At 43.8% G+C, this 25,702-nt stretch overlaps 1 protein-coding gene across 3 annotated transcripts in view; it reads right to left on the reverse strand.

Moving 5' to 3' along the window:
• AP1G1 (adaptor related protein complex 1 subunit gamma 1) overlaps positions 1 to 16,106 on the reverse strand; it is a 305,811-nt gene extending 289,705 nt beyond the window's left edge. For 2 of the 3 annotated variants that reach the window (XM_029608251.1, XM_029608252.1), the window contains exon 1: positions 15,791 to 16,105. The gene's annotated coding sequence lies outside the window, so the exon portion shown is untranslated. Of the gene's footprint in view, positions 1 to 15,790 lie in introns of all 3 variants that reach the window. The other variant, XM_029608250.1, reaches the window with a different exon arrangement.
• Between the last annotated feature and the right edge of the window lie 9,596 nt (positions 16,107 to 25,702).

Genomic DNA, 25,702 nt, shown 5'->3' on the forward strand with positions numbered 1-25,702 from the left:
GTGCCCCTTTAACCCCTCGATCATCTAACTGTCCAACTGACTCCCTCACAGGCTTTCTGCTTCGGATATATTTTAAAAAGTTTTTACTGTGCGTTTTTGCCTCTCGGCTAACTTCTTTTCAAATTCTCTCTTAGCCTGTCTTATCAATGTCTTACATTTAACTTGCCAACGTTAATGCATTATCCTATTTTCCTCTGTTGGATTCTTCTTCCAATTTTTGAATGAAGATCTTTTGGCTAAAATAGCTTCTTTCACCTCCCCTTTTAACTATGCCGGTAATCATTTTGCCTTCTTTCCACCTTTCTTAATGTGTGGAATACATCTGGATTGTGCTTCTAGAATGGTATTTTTTTAACAATGGCCATGCCTCTTGCACATTTTTTTTTACTTTTGTAGCTGCTCCTTTCAGTTTTTTTCTAACAATTTTTCTCATTTTATCAAAGTTTCCCTTTTGAAACTTTAGCACGAGAGCCGTGGATTTGCTTACTGTCCCCCTTCCATCCACCAAAAGAGGGAGAGGCCAAAGCCTAAGGGACTGACCCAACAGGATTGGATGGGGCTGAGGACTGCGCCTGAAGAAAAGATTGCAAGCCCTGAAAAAAAAAAAAAAAAAAAAGAAGTTCTACCCAAGAAAAGGCAGAAGGATCCATGTCAAAAGCAGGAGGCACCTGTGCTGTGCCCACTGATCTGCCATCCCCTACTGAGGAACCAGTCAAGAGAGTTCCAACGTCAGGTTTTGTTTTTTTTTTAATTAAAAAAAATTTTTTTAAAAACCCCACTGGTCTTGAATCCATCTATCCACATGCTAGGAAATGCTGACTTTTATGTTGCATTTTATTTTTATTGCTTATATGTATTGTCAAAACTATTATGGCAAGTGCAAGTAACGCAGTGGGACAAGCGGTATTACATCATTTCAAACCTAGACTAGACTGCTGCCCACAGGTGAGTGGGCAGCAGGTTTGGTCTTCACCACAGGTGAGTGGTGAAGACCAAAACTGTAAAGGACTTCAAAGGGGCGTGGGATAAACACTGTGGATCCATAAAGTATAGAGGATGAGAAATGAAGAGTGGGTGGCTCATGGGAACGACTACTACCTGGTGAGAATACCCTTATTCAATAAACATACACACTGTTAAAGCAACTCCAACATTGCTCTAAGCTTCAGCGGCAAAGAGGAAATGTGGAAAAAAAGGATTTGCATTCACAAGAAAGCAGGGAGTAGCTTGCTTGTTACGGCGGTTACTACCCCAAACCAAATAAGCCTGATACTTCACTTTCAATGCATATAAAGCATAGCTCTCTGCTTCAACGGCAGGGGGGAATGAAGAAACGTGGATCTATCTTCAGGCAACAACCAACAAGGACTGAATTACATAGTCTGGATAAACAGATAAGCATGGGTGTAGCTTGCTTATTGCGGTGGTTAATACCCCTAACTAATTAAGCTATTTCACTTAGATGCAGTTCCATCACTGCTCTCTACATTAATGGCGGGGGTGGAAGAGAAATAGAATAAAACAGGTTACTAAGGTTACTAAGAGCCAAGAGAAACAGATAAGTATGTGAAAGAAAAAAGTGCAAAAACTTGCTGGGCAGACTGGATGGGCCATTTGGTCTTCTTCTGCCGTCATTTCTATGTTTCTATATAAGTTGCAAAAAAACAAACAAACAAACAAACAAAAAAAGAGGGAAGAAGATTCACTATTGTAGCAACCCTCAGCCTGGGACTCCCCATGCAGCATGGCTAGTTCAGAATGCTTATAGACAGAAAAAAAAAAAAAGCTAAATTTGCTTACCGTAAACTGTATGAAGGGTGAGCGGAACAGTACAGTGCATGATCCTGCCTGGAAGGGGTTTTCCCATAGACAGAGGAAATAATAAGTGGTTGTTCAAGAGAAAGTGTAGGTGTCTGGTAATGTTTCACCAGGGTTTGATCTATAAAGTTTCCTCTGTGTTTTTCCATAGACGGCAGGATGAATTAGCCACACATTCCTGCCCTCCTCCCTGGACAGCAAGCCTTCTATGTACTTCAACAACTATTTGCTTGGATATGGACTAAGGAGACTTCTAGAACACTGATTCGTGCATGCACAGAATTGCTGAAAGCTTTACAAGCTTAGAGAGACAGTTCTGCCTAGTGCGGCCTGACAACATCACCCATGCAGCATGACTAATTCAGCCTATCGCAGAAAACACCATTTACCATAAACAAACATGCTGGTCATTTAATTTTATTTAAAATTATTTATATCCCTCACCCTCTCTTTTCCAAGCTTCACCAATCTCAGCCACATCTGAGATTTGTAGTGACAGAACAGGAAATGAAATCTGGTCACAAACCAGACCAACTTCCTGAGCAGATAGTGATTTAGAACTGCTACCTTCAAATAAACAAGTTGGGAAAGAGATGTCACCCAAAATGGGTTGATCTACCTGACCTTGAAAAGGTGGCGGACTAATAACCCCACAATAAAAGAGTCAGCCAACAGGGGAGGACTGGACATCTTCTTAATCTCGTGGAACAGAGTTCTTCTCTATGCTTTCAGAACTTATCCAGCTACCTGGACAATCTTTGCCTTCGCCTGTCCCTTGGTTTTAAATGCCAGAACACCACCACTGACCAGGAGTAAAAATGTAGGTTATGTCAGCACACCTCTCTGCATCAGAAGGTACTGCTTACTGTCCTTATTTGCATGGAATTTCCATGTAAGGGGAGTTGAGCAGTACAAAAAATGTTTAAAAATTTGAGTAAGTGTAAATCTCCTTATTGCATTAGTAGTAAGGTTTACGTTCACAAAATGTGCATTTAAAATGCAAGAAAAGCTGTGTTTGGCTGAATGCAACTTTCTGCATCAGCTTGTAAATGAGGCATAGAGGCTATTAAAAATACTGTTTTGGAAGCCCAGACAAAATGCATTCCAAAAATTAAGAAAGATCAAAAGAAAAAGAAATACACCCTCCAGCATGGCTAAATGGTGGTATAAAAAGAGGCAAAAGACAGAAAAGCATCCTTTAAAAAAAAAAAAGGAAAACAAGACCCAATGAGGAAGACAGAAAGGCACATAAGCACTGCCAAATTAATTGTAACACACTAATAAAGCAGGCCAAGAGGGAATTTAAGGGAAAACTTGCCAAAAAGGCAAAAACTAATAAAAACCTTTTCAAATACATAAGAAAGAAAAAACTTGCAAGGAGTCAGATGGGATGTTAGATGACCAGGGGAGAAGGGAATAGTAAACGGAGTGCTTAGGGAGCATAAGGCCATAGCTGAACTATAAACAGGTAATTCAACTGCTGGTCTCTTATTTTAAAGAGGGCTGTTTTTTCTTAATTGCTTTTGTTCTTTTTATTTTTGAAAAAGGAATATTTTACATTGCTTTTTTGTTTGTTTGTTGGGTATTATTACTGCTTTGGTTTAGAAATCAAGAGTAGAAGGGAAATGGTTGCCTCCCACCCACTCCTATCTTTCATTTTAGCTTTACAGTCTAACTCACTAGGGCGGGGGGCTTAGTCTACACAGAATAACTTGACATTAGTTGGCAGAGAAATACAAGGAAATAATTTACAGTAGATAAAATTTAATCAATTATGAAATCAGAACACCTAAGTAGAGTTCAGGGGGAGTTTAATTACTAATACTATAGTAAATCTTTCAAGTAATTATTTTTAGTTGGTCTGATCTTTAGTAGCTAAGGCAACAAGTTTCTTTATAGAATTCACACTTAGTAGATACAAGAACATTTTATAAACTGAAAAGGGGTTTTGGAAAATTGAATATGTAACCTATGGGCTAGTTATTTCCAGACAGAGATTCCAGAAGCTCATATCTCAAACAGTCACTGATGGTATACTTCTCTTGACATCAAGTTACATTACTCTCCAGGATTTCCAGCAAAGGGGGAAAGACAAATCTTCTACACCCTGAGCATTGTAGTTACTTAAATCCCAATTAGAAGCAGGAAACCTGAGAGGGAGTCTGTTGGACTGGTAAATGATGGAGGGGTTAAAGGGGTTCTTAGGGAAGATAAGGCCATTGTGGAAGACTAAATGAATTCTTTGCTTCCGCATTTACTAAGGAGGATGTTAGGGAGATACCAGTTCTGGAGACAGCTTTCAAGGGTGATTAGTCAGATGACCTGAACCAAATCACAGTGAACCTGGAACATATAGTTGGTCAGACTGACAAACTAAAAAGTAGCAAATCACCTGGACCAGATGGCATGCACCCCAGGGTTCTGAAGAACTCAAAAATGAAATTTCAGATCCATTAGTAAAAATTTGTAACCTACCTTTAAAATCATCCATTGTATGTGAAGACTTGTGTGACCAATGTAACCCAGATATGATAAAATAAAAAAAAAATTTAAAAAAAAGGCTCCAGGGGTGATCAGGAAACTATAGACTGATGAGCTTGACTTCAGTGCCGGGAAAAATAGTGGAAACTATTCTAAAGAACAAAAAATAAATAAAAAAATCATAGAACATATAGAAAGACATGGTTTACTGGAACACAGCAGGCATTAATTTACCCAAGGGAAGCTTTGCCTTATAAATCTGCTACATTTGTTTTTCAAGGGGTTAATAGACATGTGGATAAAGGTGAACTAGTAGATGTGGTGTATTTGGATTTTCAGAAGGCATTTGACAAAGTCCCTCATGAGAGGCGTCTAAGAAAACTAAAAAGTCATGGGATAGGAGGCGATGTCCTTATGTGGATTGGAAACAGTTTAAAGTCAGGAAACAGAGAGTAGGCTTGTGGTCAGTTTTCTCAGTGGAAAAAGGTAAACAGTGGAGTGCCTCAGGGATCTGTTCTTGGACCAGTGCTTTAATATATTTATAACTCATCAGGAAAGGGATATAACAAGTGAGGTGAACAAATTTGCAGATGACAAAATTATTCAGAGTAGTTAAATCACCTGCGGATTGGATAAATTGCAGGAGGACCTTGTGAGACTGGAAGATTGGGTGTCCAAATGGCAGATGAAATTTAATGTGGACAAGTGCAAGGTGATGCATATAGAGAAAAATAACCCATGCTGTAGGTATACGATGTCAGGTTAAATATTAGGAGTCACCACCCAGGAAAAAGATCTAGGCATCATAGTGGATAATACATTGAAATCATCAGCTCAGTGTGCTACAGTGGTAAAAAAAGCAAACAGAATGTTAGGAATTATTAGGAAGGGAATGGTGCATAGAACGAGGAATGTCATAATGCCTCCATATCATTCTTCACAGAGAGGGTGGTGGATGCCTGGAATGCCCTTCCGGAGGAAGTGTTGAAAAGTAAAACTGTAAAGGATTTCAAAGGGGCATGGGATAAACACTGTGGATCCATAAAAACTAGAAGATGGGAATGAAGAGAAAAGCCATGGGGGTGGCTTGCTGGAATAAAGGCTACTATCTGGTAATTACTACCCTTACTCAAAAAGCCTTCACATGGTTAATGCAACACCAACATTACTCTCGGCATCAATGTCAGGGGGTGGCAGGAAATTGGAATCAAAGTTACCAACAAGGGCCATGAACTTGGTGGTCAGTGAAACAGATAAGTATGGGAAAATAAGTGTGGGAGCTTGCTGGGCTGACTGGATGGGCCGACTGGTCTTTTTCTGCCGTCATTTCTATGTTTCTATTCCATGGTAAGACCTCACCATAAGTACTGTGTTCAGTTCTGGTTGACACATCTAAAAAAAAAATATATATATATATATACACACACACACACACACACTTGCACTGTAGAAGTTACAGAGAAGGGCGACCAAAAAGATAAAGGGGATGGAATGGCTTCCCTATGAGGAAAAGCTAAAAAGAGGTTAGGACTGTTCAGCTTGGAGAAGAGACAGCTGAGGGGGGGATATGATAGAGGTCTATAAAATCATGAGAAGACTAGAATGGGTAAATGTGAATCTGTTATTTACTTTTTTAGTTAATTGAAGGACTAGGGAGCACACCATGAAGTTACCAAGTAGCACATTTAAAACAAATCAGAGAAAATTATTTTTCACTCAATGAACAATTAAGCGCTGGAATTCACTGCCTGAGAATATGGTTAGGGCATTAGTGTACCTGGGTTTAAAAAAGATTTAGATAAGTTCCTGGAGAAGACCATAAACTATTAATCAAGTTGACATAGGGAACATCCACTGCTATTATTAGCATTGGTAGCATGGGATCTATTTAACATTTGGGTACTTGCCAAGTAATCATAACATGGATTGGTCATTGTTGGAAACAGGACGCTGGGTTTGATGGACTCTCATCTGACACAGTATGGCAACTTATGTTCAATTTATTCAGGAAGGACTGGGTAGAAGGAAGGGAGGGGGCATATATAAAAAAAAAATAGGGCTACAACAAAATTACAGTGTTTATGAGGTAAGGAGAGGTATTGTGGGTTAATCCACAAAGAGGGAATGAAATATTATTTATATTAGTACATTATAGAATTCCATTACATACTGAAGAAATTAATAGAAATTTAATGGAGGCTATTCACAAAATTGCTATGAAAGGAGAGGTGTTATTGCTAGAGGATTTCAATCTGTTGGATGTTGATTGGAACATCTTGACTGTAGCATCTTCTGAAAGAAGCATATCTTGGACACTCTGCAAGGAAAACTGTTTTTAATTAAAGTGAGGAAACCTCATAGAAATGGCGGGCTTCTATATGTGGTGGCCCGTAGATTACCAACTCTGAAGCTTTACAGTCACTAGAAGAACTACGACTGTATTTTTCAGCTTTTAATCATCGGTTTCCCCACTTAAATAGTCCATTCATTAAGGAGCGTTTTTTAGAACACTTTTTTTGGTTTCTTATTTTTTAGGCAGTAATGTAAACCTACCATTAAAATTATCCTAGCAGGACTTGAACACCATCTGAAACCGCACGGCCCGACACGGCTCGTGTTTCTTTAGGCTTCATCAGGGGCAGTGAAGTTAAATTCAGTGTCTACAATGAAAGAGCAAATAATGCCATTGTCATACATATTGATTTCAAAAATTACCTTGTATCGCTGCCTAGATAATACATACGTTCCTGGTGTCTGCCAAGCTACATATTCTGCTACTCTGTCTCAGCTTTTAGCGAACGACAAGATCTGCCATTTTTTTGACCATTTAAACCATTTGCTGATTTGAAAGAGAACCAATCAGAAAGCAGGACTAGAAAGTCAGAGGACCAGTCAAATCAGCAAATGGTTTAAATGGTCAAAAAAATGGCAGATCTTGTCGTTCGCTAAAAGCTGAGACCGAGTAGCAGAATATGTAGCTTGGCAGACACCAGGAACGTATGTATTATCTAGGCAGCGATACAAGGTAATTTTTGAAATCAATATGTATGACAATGGCATTATTTGCTCTTTCATTGTAGACACTGAATTTAACTTCACTGCCCCTGATGAAGCCTAAAGAAACACGAGCCGTGTCGGGCCGTGCGGTTTCAGATGGTGTTCAAGTCCTGCTAGGATAATTTTAATGGTAGGTTTACATTACTGCCTAAAAAATAAGAAACCAAAAAAAAGTGTTCTAAAAAACGCTCCTTAATGAATGGACTATTTAAGTGGGGAAACCGATGATTAAAAGCTGAAAAATACAGTCGTAGTTCTTCTAGTGACTGTAAAGCTTCAGAGTTGGTAATCTACGGGCCACCACATATAGAAGCCCGCCATTTCTATGAGGTTTCCTCACTTTATTTAATATAGACTACACGGTGGTAGTTATATTCAGTTCTAAATATGATGTGTTTGGTTTTTTTTTTATTATTAACAAGAGTTGATCATACATCGTATGTACACAGTTTTATTGAGTTAGCGGGAAAACTGTTTTGTCAATTTAACGGAACCCACACAGGAGGGGGAGATACGGGACCTAGTACATTTCTAGGAGGTGAGAAACTCCATCCCTTCCTGTCCAACTTTTTTTTTTCAGTCATTTTTCCTAGTTTTCAATTTTTGTACTTTTCTTAGTTTGCTCATCTTTTTTATTTTCTCATGTTTTGATGTGATTAAATATAACTTTTTCTTTTTTTAAACACTATTTGCTTTATTCTCCCTTCTCCACCTCCTCTCTCTCTCATTGTCTCTGCCTCTTTGCCCATTCACCTCCCAAACCTCAATTCTTTTCCCCCGGTGGACAACAGCTATAACCTTTCTCCCTGGGTAAGGAGTCAACAGCAGGAAGAACTCCTCCTCCTGAGCTGAGGCCAGAGGGCAGTGGATCTTCCCGATTTGTGCAACATCAGTATTTCGGATGTTGTAGTGGACAATCTACAATCACTGTTCCCTCTAAGCTGCCTATGTGTGCACGTATAAACAGATTGTGAAGCCTGCACACACACAGCAAAGCATAGTGTGCACAGAAATCCCAATATTATTTGCATTGTAGTAGCTTGTGGTGCACAAATTTGAACTTGGCTTATAAAAAGTTGCACAAAAAGAAAATATTTGCATATAAAGTCTTTCTAAAATTTGAGGGAACGTTGTCTGGGATCCAGTGATCACTAGATGGTGTGGTTCAGTATTAGAGCACAGAAAATGAGGATTCATTCTAAGCCAAGTATCCTAAACTACAGGAAAACTAACTTTGTTAAAATGGAGGAAGTACCTCAAGGAGTTGGTTAGCTAGATAGGAAAATCTAGAAGTAGAAGAGCAGTGGGCAAAATCTAAAAAGATATTATAAGGGTAAACTACCATTTTTGTTAGGAAAGTAAATAAAGGAAAGAGGCAAAGAGACCATTATGGTTTTCTAAAGCAGCTAAAAAGGTAAGGGAGAAAAGGTTAGCATTTATAAACTACAAGAGATCGCAAAAGAGGAAGACAGGCGATAATATCTAGAGAAATTGAGAAGCTGGGATAGTCAGGAATGCAAATATTCAAATGGAATTAAAAAAATAGCAGATACAGTTAAACAAGGGGACAAAAATTGTTTTAGATATGCTTGTAAAAAAAGGAAATGCAAAAGTGGCATTGGGAGGCTCAGAAGTGAAGAGGAGGAATACGTAGAAGCTGATGAGGAAAAAGAAGCTTCAAAAATTTCTGTTCAGTGTTCAATGTGGAAGGGCCAAGAACAGGACCACAAAAAACAAACAGAAATAAGATTAGAAGTGAGATAAACCTCAGTTTTCCAAGGAGCTAACCAAACAAAGTAGATAAAGCGAGGGGGCTGGTTGGAATATATTCAAGGGAACTCGGGGAAGTTCTGGCAATTCCACTGGCTGACTTTTTCAATGCTTCTTTAGAGTAAGGAGTATTTCCAGAGGACTGCAGACAGGTGGATGTAATTCCTATTCATTGAAAGTAAGGAGGAAGCCGAGTACTACAGGCTGGGTAATCTGAACTCTGTGGTGCACAAATTAATGGAATCTCTGCTAAAACAGAGTATAGTGCAGTTTTCGGAATCCAATGGACTACAAAACCCAAAGCAGCATAGTTTTACTAGCAGAGGATCTTGACAGATGATCTGATCAATTTCTCCGACTGGATGACCAGAGAGTTGAATCAAGGGATGGCAGATGTAGTATACTTGGATTTCAGTAAGGCCTTTAACATGGTTCCGCATAGGTGAATTAAAAAATAAATAAATAAATAATGGAGCACTCTAGGTAGGGACCCTACAGTCAAAGGTAGTGTTAAATAGAATTCACTCTGAGGAGTGGGGTTTATTTGTGGTATGTCTCATGGATGGGTCCTTTGATCAGTTTTTTCTTTTCAACATTTTTATAAACAACACTGAAGAAGGATTGTCAGGAAATGTTTGTCTTTTTGCCAATGATACCGAAATCTACAAAGGGGAAAAAAATCCAAGAAGGTGTAGAAAACATGAGGAAGGATCTAGCGAAGCACAAGGAATGGTCTAGGGTCTGGCAGCTAAGATTTTATGCTAAAAAAAAAAAAAGCAGAATTATGCATTTAGGATGCACAAATCCTAGAAAGTTCATGCTTCAATAAATTGGTTATTCTAGAAGGTGTCACCCGACTCCTGTCATTTTTTGCTACACCAGACTAACATGGCTATTCCTCTGAAGATGTGTCTATCAGTATATGATAAACCTGTTTCTGTCTGTCTGGGTATAGGATGTCTACCTTTCTGTGTCCATGTGTGTGCTTATTCCTTTCAGCAACTTGGAGAAAAAATAGGAGCTTTGAGAGAGTAATTGCCTGATGGATACACTTCACATGTGCGCGCATGAATAAAATCACACCCAAATGCAGAAACACTTCACAAGCCAGTACCGCCACCTCCCACCCAAAAAAAAAAAAAGAAGGAAGGGGAAGGGAAAAAGTGTGAGCACCCCAACTCACACCTCCTGCACACAACCTACATGCCACAACATTACACACATTCACATCATCCCCTCCCCCATACACATCTGGGGTAAGGAGAGAGGGAAAAGTGCCGCCACCCATTCATGCACCTCCCGCCTACACTTCAATACCCACCCACGCAGGAGAGCAGGGGTAAGAGTGCTCCCATACATACTGGGAAGTGGGGCAAAGTGAAGTGCACAAGGGGGAAGGGGGACACACCCCCCCACCCACAGGAGGTGGGGAGGATGCAGCTACCAAGTCAAGAACTTGAGGAGAAACAGAAACACACATAGAAACATGGAAAATGACAGCAGAAAAGGACCAAGTGGTCCATCCAGTCTGCCCAACAACCTTATGGTAGCAACTGCCGCACCATACAAGTCACTTAGTTTCCTAAACCGTCAAACACAGGGCCCTTGTTGGTTGCTGCCTGAGTCCAATTCTCTGTTACCTCTTGCTGTTGAAGCAGAGTGCAATGTTGGAGTTGCATCCAAAATATCAGGCATGTTGGTTAAGAGTAGTAACCGCCACACCAGCAAGTTACCCCGATGTGCTCTTTTCATCTCCATCCTCTAGCCTTTAGTGATCCACAGTGTTTATCCCATGCCCCCTTTGAATTCTTTCACCTGTTTTGACTTCACCACCTCCTCCGGAAGGGTATTCCAGGCATCCACCACACTTTCCATGAAGAAATATTTCCTGATGTTGGTTCTGAGTCGTCCCACCCTGGAGTTTCATTTTGTGACCCCTAGTTTTACTGATTTCTTTCCAACGGAAAATGTTTGTTGATTGTGCATCATTAAAAACTTTCAGCAATCTGAAGGTCTCTCATATCTCCCCTGCACCTACTCTCCTCCAGGGTAAACATATTTAGGTCCTTCAACCGCTCCTCATAAGTCATTTGATGGAGATCCCCCACCATTTTTGTCACCCTTCTCTGGACTGCCTCCATCCTGTCTCTGTCCCTTTTGAGATAGGATCTCCAGAACTGAATATAATACTCCAAGTGAGGCCTCACCAAGGACCTGTACAAGGGGATTATCACTTCCTTTTTCTTACTGGTTATTCCTCTCTCTCTCTATGCAGCCCAACATTCTTCTGGCTTTAGCTATCGCCTTGTCACATTGCTTCGCCATCTTCAGATTGCTAGACACCATCACCCCAAGGTCCCTCTCTTGCTCCATGCACAACAGCCCTTCACCCCTCACACTGCACACACATTGCCCCTTCACCACCTGCTTCCCCCTTCTCCCCACACACATCCCACCTACACCTTCAACTGCCCATCCCCCTTAACCCCCCCCCCCCCACACACACACACACACACACACACACACACGTGAGAAAGTGGGACTAAGTGGAGAATTAAGAAGTGGAAAAATGGATAATTTTGTTTTCCTTAGTTTAGACAGATGGACTCAAGACCAGTGGGTTTATGCTCCCCTGCCAGCCGATGGAGATGAGGCCAGCTGACGTCACAGTATATATAACCCTGCAGTGAAGTCAGCCTGCCAGCATTTTCTTCAAAAGTAACTATGGGCAGACTAGCAAAAAAATTAACTAAAAACCATTAATACTGAACTCACGTAAGATTCTAAGTACCCCAAGCTAGGGCTTGGATGAACACTTACCAGTAATCCCTGGACCCAGAGCCACACAGGAGGACTATTGACACATTCATGCGGCAGCCGAGGGCAGGAAGCTGAGTCCATCTGTCTACACTAAGGAAAATTAAATTATCAGGTAAGTAATTTCTCCATTTCCTAGCGTGTAGACAGATGGACTCAGGACCAGTGGGATGTACCAAAGCTACTCCCCAACAGGGTGGAAGGCTGCCCACGGTCCAGCAAACACCACATGTGAAAAGGCTGCATCCTCCCGGGCCTGCACATCCAGACAATAAAACCTGGAAAAAGGGTGTAAGGTGGACCATGTCGCAGCTCGGCAGATGTCGATGGGAGACAACAGACTAACCTCCAACCATGACACTGCCTGAGCCCTAGTGTAATGAACCCTAATCTGAGTATGCAACAGCTTTCCAGCATCCACATACAGGGCCATGACCACCTCCTTAATCCAGCCTGCGAAGCCAGAGCACCCTGCTTACTCGCTCCATGGAGAATAAACAGGCGATAAGTCTTTCAAAAAGACTCAGAGACCTCCAGATACCGCAAGACAAGATGCTTAACATCCAAGGAGCACAAAGTTGAAACTCCTCCGCATCCCTCACCTTATCCAGGGATGGCAAGGAGATGGACTAAATCAAAGTAAAGTCCGAGACTGCTTTGGGCAAGAAGGATGGAACAGTAAGCAGCTGTAACATGCCCAGAGTCACCCACAAGAACGGCTCATGGCAAGGCAAGGCCTGCAGCTCAGAAATCTGACACGCAGAACATATAGTCACCTTTCAAAAAGCTCAAAGCAATCTCCATAGGGAAATGCACATCCACCATCTGCTGGAGACAGAATACTGGTAGGCTGTGGTCACTGCAGGCTTATATATACTGTGACATCAGGTTGCTCCTTTCTCCATCTGCTTGCAGTAGAGCATAAACCCACTGGTCTGAGTACATGCTAGGAAAAGGCCCTCATCCATAAACACGCACCCCTCTCCCCCCCCCCCAATTCACACCCTTCATCTAAACCATTTCCCCCATCTACAAACGCATACGGGGTGTTACAAAGTGATGAGTGTGAGGGGGAAAGAATGTGCACATACCCTGACACGATTACCAACAGCTGTCTATTTCATACCTTCCCAAAAACACACACACACATATATACATGAACAGAGGGAGAAAGACCATATACACACACCGGGGGGGGGGGGGATAAAGAGTAAGGATAGGGCTACAAAGTGGAGATTGCAAGGGGGAAATGGAGACCATATGTATAGTGCAAGGGGGAATGTGTGCAAATACACACACACCACGGGGGGGGGGGGGGGGGGGGGTGTGTGAGGAATTCAAGGGGGGGGGGGGAAATGGTGCCCCCTGCCATACATACACAATTCACCCACTCATCCTCATTCACATCACATACACACCATCCCAACACCCTTTACCACACCCCTTCTATGTACATTCCTCCACCAGCAGGGTTGACGAGTGAAGCAAGCAGCTCCTAGTGAGGATTTATGTATGATATAGACATATCTATAGGTATATATAGCTAGAAAGAGTGATCTACAAGTAATATACTAAAAAGAACAAGTGAACACTGAGTAGAATTAACTTACAAAAACAAAAAAAATCAAAGAATTATTTTTAAAAAATTTGCCATCCTAAAAAAAAAATTTTTTTTTATTAAACAATCACTTTTACAGAAGAAAAACTGTTTACACTCAACAATAGGTATTAAAACATATAGAACAATTCCTCACATAGTATGTTTATATGTCCATAAAACAAATAATTCTGAAACCAGCAAATGATCCAATTAACAACTTATGAATTTTGATGATATCCTACTGTGAACACAGCAGCATTCCCACAGTGTATTTTCCAAAAAGTAAGTAACAACTCATCACCAATGATAGCCCCACTAGTTCTTCAGTACCATGAAAGCTAATATCTAGACATCCCCTCTCGACAAAGGTTCCCTTGTTTCGCCTGAAACGGGGTCATTTTTTGCAGCTTTTTAAGAACTTTTAAGTCTCAGCGAAACTGTCACATAGTGGCATATCCAGAGTCTTAATATTTAAATGGAAAGCTTTAAACAAGCCTTCCTTCATGCAGCATATCAGTTACAAAACCAATAGCATATATATATTTGTCCTTAGTACAGGAGTATTAAAGTTGTAAGTTATGCAAGGATCTGGTTGAGCAGCACGACACATATAATACTGGTAAATGGTGTTCATTCTGGTGAAGGTAAAGTGATCAGTGAGCACAGTAAATTAAATTGGTTCTTTTTAAAATATTAGAAATATTGCTGAGGAAATGATAGAAAAATAAGCTTGTTTGTAGTTCACACAAACATTTCCATCTGTAGAGAAGCCAGAAGGAATTTAAAAAAGCATGGTCAAGGGCTTGGAAAATGAACCTTAGTGCTAAAATTGGTAAAAACTTCCACATGGGATGCATACATTTATTAGCCACATACGAATTAGGATAAGAACTGGAAACTGTCAAACATGAAAGATCATCTGAGATAATTACTTTTAGATCTTTCATATTTGACAGTTTCTAGTTCTGGTGAAAAGGTGGGGAGGAATATGTTAAAACATTCAAAGTATTTTACAGGCTTCAATAAAATATAGGAAGGTGAATGTGTTCATAGAAAAGGAAATTCAAGGAAAGGGAATCACAATATGAAGATGCAGCAAAGAATGTTCAGAGGAACATGAAAATTTTTTTTTACTAAATGGTAACTGATGCCTAGAACAGGCTACCAGCAAAGGTACTGGCGACCACACTGACATAATTTAAATCTGCCTGGGACAGACACAGAGCACAGCAATAAAGGCAGGTGATGGGACAGTGTGACATGGTTGGGCTTCCAAATACACTGGGGTAACCTGTATGGAGTGACCATGGTTATATTCTTAACTGCAGTGGTAAACCGCAGCAGGATTTCAAAAAGGCCGGACTAACTGCACAAAACAATTAAGGTTATAACACCAATATCAACAGCATGACAATCCAGCTCCCAAGAGGGCTGCAGTAACCTTGATTACACCCTAACATTGGCGAGTAAGGAGCAACTGAACGTTCAGACAGTATCCTCACTACTTTGAGCAGCTATTTGGATTTTTACCTAGTTTGGTAGTAAAGATATGGGAGAAGCCAGGTGTTGATTTAAGTATGAGAATTTATATACTCATCTATCCAAAAAAAGGTACAGAACAAGAGAGAAAAACTGGATAGGCCAAGAAGGCCCAACTGGTCCTTATCTGCTATCTACTATATATTTTGGTGGCTGCTGCTCAACTCAAATCATCAGCCTGGGAAAGAGTTTTGCCTCACTACTACTACTGCTCATTTCTACAGCTACAACCCTGCACACATACGAAACAGTCGAACTCTATGCATAAATAAGACGCTTCAAGAAATGCATTATTATAGTACACATGGTCAAGAAGAGGCAGAGTTTAAAATTTAAAAACAACCTAAAACAAAGATTGGTTTCTAAGTGAAACCTGAATATGGGCAGAGAGAGGGTCTGATGCACCAGCCTGAAGGCTATTCAAATACAGCACAGCAGGGTAGAAGGTATAAAGTTGGGAGGTGGCAATGACAGTGGAAGAGAAGGGCACGAACGTCACGTCTCACTGCAGCGTTCGCGCTCTCACCAGCGCTCATTACCTCCCTGAGCTTCCGTCTCTGCAGAACTGACACTAAGTATTAGACAGCGGGGAGCCGCATTCACAGGCCTTACGAGGAAGAGAGCCCCTGCCCCCTCACCAGCCTGCCGGCCCCGGCCTCAGTTTCCAGCCCCAGAAGCGATACTACTTCGCCCCCTTTCCGTACTCACCTGCCGGGATCCACCAGCAAAAACGGAAACTCTGCAGCTGAACGGCGGCAGCGGCCTAACATCCAAAATGGCGGCTGCCCGGCCTCAGCACTTCTACAGCAAGCGGAAGAATACGCAAACCCCGGTGTCTGGACACAATAGCCGGACAGAACCCAAACCTGCTGCAAAAACTCCGCCACTGTTTTTAATTGCGCTCCCGGGTCGCGAAGGCCAAGCAAACTCCGTCCTTTCAACAGTGCCCGACCTTCAGGAACTATTTCTTCCTCCCGCGGCGGATGCGCCCTGAGTTTCGCATCCTCCCTGCGTCGCCGTGGCAGGCAGTGATGACGTCATACCTAGACACCACTGCCGTGAGTTGCAACCATTACAGCCCCTCCGGATCGCTAACTATAGCTCTTGGTTCCGGAGGGACTTAGTTACCGTTTAGAAAATAAGGGACAGTTTTCCTATTGAATGGAAAGAAAATCAAGTTTTGATTAAAAGCTCCTTAAAAGTTTTAACTTTGGCAATCTTTCTTACCTTAACAATAATACATGATTTCATTTGCTCAGATGTCTGAGAGTTGTCACTCACATACTGAAATGTGTTTGAGGCGGGGATTCCCTGTATATGCCTCCCAGTACCCACTGATTTTTAAATCTTTATAAATGAGCTAGAGATGGGATGATACAAAATTATTCACAGTTGTTAAATCACAAGAGAACTGTGAAAAATTGCAAGAGGACCTTGCAAGATTGGGCATTTAACTGGCAGATGACATGTGGAGGCTAGAGTGGAAGACCTGGGAATCAGAAAGGTATAAAGAGGAGATCTTCAGGGACATAATAGAGCAGGCCCACCTCCAAAGTAACCCCTGTGCTGCTTTGGAAGAGAAAGGTCACCTAGAAGGAGAGCATCTCCTTGATGAGGCAGGAAGCAATCCTGTAGCTAGAACATGTACTCAAGGAGATGGAGCATCCTCTTGCACCAAGGATAGGTCTCCAGGAGGATGTGCCAAGGAGGGAAGGGTTAGGACAGCTGTTATAGCTGGTGATTCGATAATTAGAAAGGTTGATAGCTGGATGGCTGGTGGACATGAGGATTGTTTGGTAATTTGTCTGCCTGGTGCGAAAGTGGTGTACTCCGTGCATCACATAGATAGGATTTTAGAAAGTGCTGAGGAGGAGCTGGCGATCTTGATACACTTGGGTACCAATGACATAGAAAAGTGCAGAGGTTCTGGAAGCCACATTTAGGGTTTCCAGAGGTTCTGGAAGCCACATTTAGGGTTTTAGGTAGAAAGCTGAAATCCAGAACTTCCAGGGTGGCATTCTCAGAAATGCTCCCCATTCCATGTATAGGACTCCAGAGGCAGGCAGAGCTCCAGTCTCAATGCATGGATGAGATGATGGTGTAGGGAATAGGGTTTTAGGTTTGTTAGGAACTGGTCTTCATTTTGGGGAATGGGAGTGGGGGGTGGGGTGGGCTTTTTCAAAAGGACGGGCTTCACCTTAACCAGCTTTAAAAAGATAGCACAGCTTTTAAAATAGATAATGGGGGGAAGCTAACAATCACACAGAAGCGCATGGTTCGGAATGATGTATCTTTAGATACTTAGAGAACAGGGAAAATAGGGCATCCCAGAAGAGAGGTTGCAATAAATGCCAAAGTGGATCAGGTGTCCTTAAGTAAAGTACAGAAAGATTCCAAATTATCCCTTGTATTACGTAGTAAGAGACCTGATCCCTTTAAACTACCCACAGCTGTTCCCTATGAACCAGAGCAGAGGAAATATAAAAGGAGGCTTCCTCTGCTCATTCCTTGACTTGGCAACGTCCCACGTAGTCAGGTCTGCTTGCTTCGGTGAGTTCTTCTACTTTGGATCCTTGTTCCTGTCTTGTCTCGGGGTTCCTGGTTCCTGACTTCCGATTGGCTAGCGGTGATTCCTGGTGTGTGACTTCGGATTGGCTAGCGGTGATTCCTGGTGTGTGACTTCGGCCTGGCAAGCGGTGATGTCTGGTGTGTGACTTCGGACTGGCAAGCGGTGATTCCTGGTGTGTGACTTCGGACTGGCGAGCGACGATCCCTTGGTGTGTGACCTCGGACTGGTAAGCGACGACCCTCTGGCACTTGACCTTGGACTTCTTCTGGACCATCGTCTCCAAGGGCCCACCTAAGTCCCAGCGGCCTGGGTCCCTACGGGCTCCTCCCGGGGGGACCGCGGGCTTCCAGGGGTGAAGCTCCAGTTAGCCCTTGCACCAAACTCCTTGACCTCTCAAAGGTCCACCTAAGTCCCAGCGGTCTGGGTCCCTAAGGGCTCCTCCTGGGGGGACCGCGGGCTTCCAGTGGCGAAGACACAGTTCCTCTCCTTGACGTCACGACTCTTCGTCTGCCTCCACAATCGCCTCAGTCTCCAGTGCCGAGGGTCAGCTGGTCACATCTTTTGTTCTGCCTCGCCTCTCGACGGGTGAACCTACGGATCTTCCTCCTAGGTATTCCATCCTCCCGTCGGCCCAAGGGTTCACAAGCCTGAGCATAACAGTCAGCACATACACACAGCCCATGGCTCACTTCGCAGTCCCATCCCCCCCCCCCCCCCCCCGCTCCTCCTTTGCTACAGCTTACACAGCCCTCCCTTCCTCTAACTTGAAGTCTGCAAGCTTCAAGGTCACAAGCAGATTAGACAAAATGAAAACAGGACTTAATTAAAGCATAAGGACATTGTTTACTTGAAGCCAGCTAGCAGACAGAAACGGTAACTTTCAGACTGACACTCGTGTGCAAATGTGCATGCGTTTGCCAGCGAACGCACATGAACGCGCCAGTTTTATAACATGCACACATTTATGCACGCATGTTATAGAATTGGCTACCCGTGCGCAAGTGCGTGCGAATCCCGTCTCAAGCACATAAGGGGAGGAATTTTAGTCCCAGTCACGTGTGTATCTCTCGGGGTGAAGCTCGGGGGTGAAGCTCGGGGGGACCGCGAGCTTCACCCCTGGAAGCCCGCGGTCCCCCCGGGAGGAGCCCGTAGGGACCCAGGCCGCTGGGACTTAGGTGGGCCCTTGGAGACGATGGTCCAGAAGAAGTCCAAGGTCAAGTGCCAGAGGGTCGTCGCATAGGGCTTTTAAAATTTGCCCTTAAGAGTTAAGCAAAGCACAAGTAGTTTGCAAAAAATCTGAGAGTTGAAACACCTAGCAACTGCACAGAATTAGAGAGCTAGTGGTCACACATATGTGAGAGAGAATGTCAGGACAATATGGTGATTAGAAGCAGTGGGCAAAGATAAGAAGTCTACTATTTTTAGAAACACATGCAGTAAGCTTTTCTTATCAGTAGCTTGCCAATATTTCAGGAAAGTTAGTAGACAAAGAGATCCCTTCTGAGCACGATTCAGCCAAGAATATAATATATAGATGCAAGTTGGGATGGGTGGGACTGCTGACCAGAGCTGAACAGAGAAAGAAAAAAGATTCAGAGTCTCCAGTATTGTACATCTGTTTGTTTGTTATTTGTTCCCAAGCGTTCTCATAAGCATTTGATTTTGTGCATATATTATACAGAAAATATAGATTATCATAGTTTCTCATAAGCAGTAGTCTATGTTATTATTTTTCTTAGTTTGTTTTGTGTGATCCAAACTGAAAGGCAACTACCATATTCCAAAACCCATTACACCCCTGTCAACTGATGCTCAGTTTGTTAGTACAAACAAAAAACGTACTTTCAAATGTCTATAAACAAATGCTAGAAGTATAAAAGATAAGCTGGGCGAGTTAGCATGTATAGCACTGGATGAAGAGGTAGATATAATTGACATCTCAGATACGTAGTGGAAGGAGGATAATCAATGAGACATTGTAATATCAGGGTACAAATTTTATCGAAATGATAGGATGGATCAAATTGGTGAAGGGGTGGCATTATATGTTACAGAGAGCATTGAGTCAAACAGAATAAAAGTTCTGCAGGAAACAAAATGCAATATTGAATCTTTATGGATAGAAATTCCAGGTGAAAAGGGAAATAAGAGTAGTGGGGGTGTATTACCATCCATCTGGCTAGAATGAACTAATAGACAATGAAATGCTAAAAGAAATTAGGGAAGCTAACAAAATCAACAGCACAGTAATAATAGATGATTTTAATTACCCCAGTATTGACTAGGTGAATGTTACATGAGGACATTCTAGAGAGGTAAAGTTCCTAGATGAAATAAAAGACTGTTTCATGGAGCAGCTGGTACAAGAACCAACAAGAAGAGAAACTATTTTAGACCTAGTCCTTAGTGGAACTCAGGATTTGGTGCGAGAGGTAACAGTGTTGGAGCCTCTTGGCAATTGTGATCACATTATCAAATTCGGCTTAATAACTGAAGGGAGTGCTCTAAAGAAATCGACTGCGACAGCATTCAACTTTCAAAAAGGTGACTGTGAAAAATGATAAAAATGGTCAGAAAAAAATGAAAGGAGCAACTGCAAAGGTTAAGAATTTAGCTCAGGAATGGATGTTGTTTAAAAATACCATCTTGGAAGCTCAGACCAAATGTATTCCACACAATAGAAAAGGTTAAAAATTGAGGTGAGAGAGGCTATGATACTAAAAGAACATCTTTCAAGAAATGGAAAAGGGATCTACATGAAGAAAATAGGAAACAGCATAAGCACTGGCAAATCAGATGCAAAGCATTGATAAGGAAGGCAAAGAGAGAATTTGAAAAGAAGCTTGCCATGGAAGCAAAAACACATAATAAAAACCTTTTCTGCTACATTTGAGGTAGAAAGCCTGTGAGGGAGTCAGTTGGACCATTAGATGATCAAGGGGTAAAAGGGGCACTTAGAGATGACAAAGCCATAGCAGGAGACTAAATGAATTCTTTGCTTTGGTATTGTTACGCCTGTCGATCACAGACGGCTGCGACCTCTCATGCTCACCTCTTTTTTCCCCGCTCCATTAAGTCTGGGAAGAATGGCAGTCTCTACCAGTCCACGCCGACCTCTCCGGTGTTCCTGGGACAGCGTGGGTGCTGCCGATCGCCATCTTAGACCCAGAGTTACCTAGACGCGCGCAAGGGCCTTATTTAAACACGTCATGTTGGGAACCTCGGGGGCGTCCCCGCCCGATGACGTCATCTCGCCAGTGTATTTAATCTGACCTGCCTTTGCCTTCCTCGAGTTAGCAAGAAGTTCCGTCTTGCTGAATTCTCCACTTCAAGGACTTCCTGTTCCTGACACGGTCTTGGCATATGGATGCTCTGAGTACCCGCTCCTCAGGGACTCCCCTGCATTCCTGGTTATCCACTCCTCGGAGGGCCTTCCTGCCTGACTGCTACTGGACCTGCTTCTCTGGTCTCTATCTCACTCCAGGAATCACCTACTGTGAGTACCTCTACTGAATTCTACTATACTGCATTGAAGATTCCACGCGGCGTTCCCTGATCCTCGGGCCACTACCACCTTCCTTCTGTGGGAGTCTTTCACCTTTCTACTCTACAGAATACCTACATACCATCTACAGGAGCCACTTCCTGGTTCCGGCATTGCTATCAGTTCTTCAACATCTATTGTACAAACATCCTCGGCATACCCCACTCCACGGGCCACTACCGGATCTGTATTCCTGAAGCTGCCTATGCTATGCTCATCAGAGGGGATTCCCAGCGTACCCCATTCCGCGGGCCATTACCGGATCTTCTCAGCTGTGTCTCACTCTGGGTAATTCCCTTTGCCCAGGACTGTACGAACATTTTCCATTTCTGTGGAGACTAATTCTTCCTTCCTATTTAATAAAGTCTTCATTTCTAGCTGTGTCCCACATCACTGAGACTGTGCCTGCTGACGGTGAGGCTCACAGGGCTCCTCCCTGTGGGCGGAGACATCACTCATCTCAGCCCAGGGGTTCACATCCTTCCTTAAACATAACAGGTATTCACTGCGGAAGATGTAAGAGATATACCCGTGCCAGAAATTATATTCAAAGGTGATGATTCAGAGGAACTAAAACAAATCTCAGTGAACCTGGAAGATGTACTAGGGAAAACTGACAAACTAAAGAATAGCAAATCACCTGGACCAGTTGTATACATCCCAGAGTGCAGAAAAAAAATGAGAAATGAAATTATGAACCTGCTATTGGAAATTTGTAAAATATCATTAACATTATCTATGGTACCTGAAGACTGGAGGGTGGCCAACGTAACGCCAGTTTTTAAAAAGGAACAGGCAGCCCCCCTGAGGAATTATGCCGTCTCAGGGTGCAAGGGGGAGGGACCTGCCCACCAGTTAATCCCCTTACTCACCGGCAGAAGAAGCGGCTCCAGGAAAACGGCTAACGGGGTATCTAACCCCAGCCGTGCCTCAACCAAGGCAGCAGCCTCGGGAGGACTGACTCTGTCACCTCCAGAAAGAAAGCTAACTACTGCTTTTTTTTTTTTTTAAAAAGCTTGATTTAGCCACTGGTAGAAAGCAAAGTCCCCTAGGTCTTACTATTCCTGGCTTGCTTTGCTTTCCCTATTTGTTTGTTTTTTTGTTTGTTTGTTTGTTTTTTTTAAATGGATCAGGACCACAGGTTCTGTCACCCTCATCTGCTGGTGTCAGAGAAATACTGAAGGATCACAGGTGGCACACCAGGGTAAGAGGGGGTGCCTTTCAGTTTTCTCTCTGACTCCATCTGCTGGAAGGGAGACAGAACCCAGCAGTCTGGACTGATCCTGGTATGTACAGGGAATGGAACAATTCTATGAAAAAAGGCTAAAAAGGTTAGGTCTCTTCAGCTTGGAGATGGCTGAGGAGAGATACGATAGAGGTCTATAAAATAATGAGTGGAATGGGACGAGTAAATGTTAATCAGTTGTTTACTCTTTCAAGAAGTACAGAGACCAAGTGACACGCAATGAATTTACTAGGTAATACATTTAAAACAAATAAGAGAAAATTATTTTTTTTTACTCAGAACATAATTAAGCATTGGAATTTGTTGCCAGAAGATATGGTGAAAGCTATTAGTGTAGCTGCGTTTAAAAAAGGTTTGGACAAGTTCCTGGAAGAAAAGTCCGTAAATCATTATTAAGGTAGACTTGGGGAAATACACTACTTATCCCTGGGATAAGTAGCATGGAATCTATCTACCTTTTAGGATCTATTACGCGCCCCGCCCACAGCAGTCCCACGCACAGGCCTGCTCGCCTTCATGGTTCCACAGCGGGTCCCAGGACGACCTCCCTTGCGGTAGTTGCCAACCCTGCCAGGCCCCGGCATCCCGCAGCGGCGGTCGCTGGACATTCCGCTGTGCATCAGGCTTACGCCGAGGCTCAGCGTCCTCTGCCATGTTAGCCACGCCCCTACACGCGCTCAGACCGCCCGGACTCATGTGGGGCCAAGGGCAGGTCTTAGCTCCGCGGCGCACCCTGATTGATCCCTTGATATAAGGAAGTTCCTGTCTATGCTTCCTTGCCTTGGCAATCGGGTCGGTTTATTCTAAGATTGCCTCTGCATTTGTTCCCGCTCTTGCCTGTCCCTAGTCTCGTTCCAGGATCCTTCTATTCCTGACTTGTTCCTGCATCCTAGTTCCTGTGTCCTGCTTGTTCCTGTGTTCGTCTGTCTGTCTACCCAGGTAGTACCCTCAGACTGTCTTACTGGTACTGACCTCAGCTCGTTCCTGACCTGCCTGCCTGCCTGCCGCCTGCCTCAAAGACCTCAGCCTGTTCCTGACCTGCCTGCCTGCCTGCCGCCTGCCTCTAAGACCTCAGCTTGTTCCTGACCTGCCTGCCTGCCTGTCGCCTGCCTGTAAGACCTCAGCTTGTTCCTGACCTGCCTACCTGCCTGCCGCCTGCCTCAAAGACCTCAGCTTGCTCCTGACCTGCCTGCCTGCCTACCACCTGCCTCAAGACCTCAGCCTGCCTTTGACCTCCGGTACCTGACCCCTGCTTTACTAACCATTCTTCAGACTGACCTCTGGATTTTGACCTTTGCCTGCCTGACCTTGTTTCCAGATTCTGGCTCTGTTCTTCGCCTTGTCATCACCAACTCTGTTCTGGTTCTCCGTGTTCCAACCAGCCTCCAACTTTGAACCCGATCGCGCTCCCCCTGTGTCCGTGGGCACACCGGATTTCCATTCTCTCAGGAGACCCTGCGAGGCCCACCTAAGTCCAAGTGGCCCAGGTCCCTATGGATTCCTCCCAGGGGGACCTCGGGCTTCCAGTGGTGAAGCTCTTCACAGCCTCTGTCTCTTCCAGTGCTCTGCTCCCTGGGGGCAGTTACCTCCTGTTCCCTTTCAGGAGGCGTTCCTTCACTGTCCCAGGACAAGAATCCACCCCCGAGCGTAACAGGATCCTGCCAGGTACTTGTGACTTGGATTGACGACTGTTGGAAACAGGTTACTGAGCTTGATGAACCTTTGGTCTAATCCAGATTGGCAAATCTCATGTTCTTATGAGTCTATTCCAATGGGATGATCCACCTTAATCAGAGTGGAATCTTGCTGCTGACACTAATATTTAAAACAGCTTTTAAACTAGACCACGGGGGAAAGCCAATAGTCACACAGAAGCGCATACTTCAGAGGGCGGTATCTTCGAAGGTTACATGCAAACAGGAAATATTTCAATTGAGAGGCTATGGTTAAGGCTGAAGTAGCTCAAATGGATTTAAATAAAGAGCACACTGTTAGAGTTGTGGACCCTTGTGTTACAGTGAATCTGACACCACCTACTGGGAAGGCCCAGTAGGTCCTCATTGTCAACTGGCGGTAGACGATGCAGAGACTAACTGGAGCTTCACTTATACCAGCTCCTTTCCCTGTGGGTTGAGCCTTTGGGTTATGGGGTGTGGCAAGTCTTGGGTGAGTGTCAATGGTGAGGAGTAAGAGAGCTTTCATAGTAGGGCTGATGTTGAGGCAGGCGGCAGACAAGGGTGGTCAAGTCACAGGCTAAGGTCAAGACAGGCGGCAGACAAGGATGGTCAGGTCACAGGCTATGGTCAAGGCAGGCGGCAGACAAGGATGGTGTTGTGCCCGTCGGTCGCAGACGGCTGCGACTTCTGTTGCTCACCTCCTTTTTTCCTGTACCAGTAATTTTCGGACAATTGGCAACCTCTGCCTCTGAATGCCGCTCTCCTCAGCGTTCCTGGGACGGCGTGGGCAATCCCGTCCACCATCTTGAATCAGGGATTACCTAAAGCACGCACCAGGCCCCATCTTATACACATCATGGCGGGAACTTCGGGGGCATCCCCTCCGCATGACGACATCTGCCTGCATGTATTTGAGCCAGCTGGTCTGAGCTACCTACGAGTTAGCAAGGACTTCCTTCCTGCTGAATTACACTCCTTCGGAGACGCTTTACTTCGCTACACTGAACTCATTCCTGACCCAGAGACTCGAACGCTTTAGGTACCCGCTGCTCGGGGGCCTTGTCATGTTCTGGCTATCTGCTCCTGAAGGGCCTTCCTGCCTGGAGTCACTCCTCATTCACTCTAGGCTTGTCTGATTCAGCCTTGTGACGTCACTACCTTCAGCTGACGGAACCTCCGGCATACCCCGTGCTTCGGGCCACTACCGTGTTCATCTCAGCTACCTTCCTTGCACACTTCAGAGTGAGTACCATCTGCTATTCAGCTCTGCTGACCTCCTGCTCTACTCTCAACATTCTCCTGTGATTCTCGGCACATCCCGCGCTGAGGGCCACTACCAGATCAATTCAGAGAAGTTCCATCAAAGGAGGGATTCCCCAGTGTACCCCGCTCCACGGACCACTACCGGGGATACCATCATTGAGCTACCCATTCCTCTGGACTATGTCTCTCTTCTTCCCACTTAGTGGGTATTTCTACATTCCAGTACAATAAAGTCTCTTTGCTGTTGTGTCCGTCTCAGCTAAGGCCATGCCTATCGTGGTGAGTCCCCACAGGGCTCTTCCCTGTGGGTGGAGTCAGCTCT

This window comes from Rhinatrema bivittatum, chromosome 7 (assembly GCF_901001135.1).
Source record: "Rhinatrema bivittatum chromosome 7, aRhiBiv1.1, whole genome shotgun sequence".
Taxonomy (NCBI): Eukaryota; Metazoa; Chordata; class Amphibia; order Gymnophiona; family Rhinatrematidae; genus Rhinatrema; species Rhinatrema bivittatum.